The sequence below is a fragment of the Aplysia californica genome, unplaced genomic scaffold (assembly GCF_000002075.1).
Source record: "Aplysia californica isolate F4 #8 unplaced genomic scaffold, AplCal3.0 scaffold00470, whole genome shotgun sequence".
NCBI classification, from domain to species: domain Eukaryota; kingdom Metazoa; phylum Mollusca; class Gastropoda; order Aplysiida; family Aplysiidae; genus Aplysia; species Aplysia californica.
Genome location: NW_004797740.1, coordinates 2,466 through 3,575, shown reverse-complemented (window position 1 = coordinate 3,575; position 1,110 = coordinate 2,466).

Sequence of the window (1,110 nt, the reverse complement as noted above, 5' to 3'; positions counted from 1 at the left end):
CCCCCTCTCCAATCCCTTTTCCTCTCACTTTCCGACATTTTGTCCTTCAGAAAGACATTTTAAACGAATGCTCCCAATTTGTGTCCTTGATAAAGGCACGTTACAAGAATGTTCCTTATTTGACACGGTCCTTTCGGGGATGGACGTTAAATTTTGAGGTCCCGCCTCTGAAAAAAAACACTTACTGTGTTGCAAGGAGCGTTAAACCAGAACAATAATGTCATAGTTTTTGGTGTTGTATCTAGCTCTGAATGACGCCCACATTTCTAAACACGCTCCATCCATGTCCCTACCAATATCACAGTTTTCGCGCGTCGTATTTAGCTTTGATCTCCTTTGTCTCGTAGCAAGATTTATCAGCCGTCGGTTTGCTAAGCAAGTCTCGGTTTCCTCGGAGCCCCTTTAGCTAGCAACGTTTCGGGGTGAATACGTCCCCACGTCCCCACCAATGTCACAGTTTTGGCGTCGCATCTAGCTTTCAATGGCGTCCAACTTTCTACCAATACGTTCCGTCCATGTCCCCACCAATATCCCAGTTTTTGCGTCATATCTAGCTTTCAATGGCGTCCAACTTTCTACAACACTTGAAATAACTGTAATAACAATTCGTTTATCATGAGCTGATAATGACCTTTGGCATCCAAGGAGGAAAAGAAGCTAAAGACCTCGTAGCTAGTTTTGTGTGGCATCCAATTTTCTACCAACACGTTCCCTCATCACCACCAATATCACAGATTTGGCGTCGTATCTTGCTTTCTATGGCGTCCAACTTTCAACAATACGTCCCCACATCACCACCAATGTCACAATTTTAGCGTCGTATGTAGCTTTGAATGGCGTCCAACTTTCTACAACACATTCCCCCAACGTCCCCACCAGGAGAGGCGGAGCGACATGCTGTCTGTGTGTGGGAGGGACACGGTCACGCCCCCTCCTGTCAGCGACTGCGTGGATCGACGAGTCTGCGACTTGGTCACGCCCACTTCCAGTTGCAGCGACTTCCTGCTCAGACAGCCGGAGCAGGGACAGGATCCCAGACAAGTTTTGTGCCAGTGAGTTGTGAACCACCACCCCCTCCCCCTCCCCTCTTACTCTTCCCTCCACCACCAC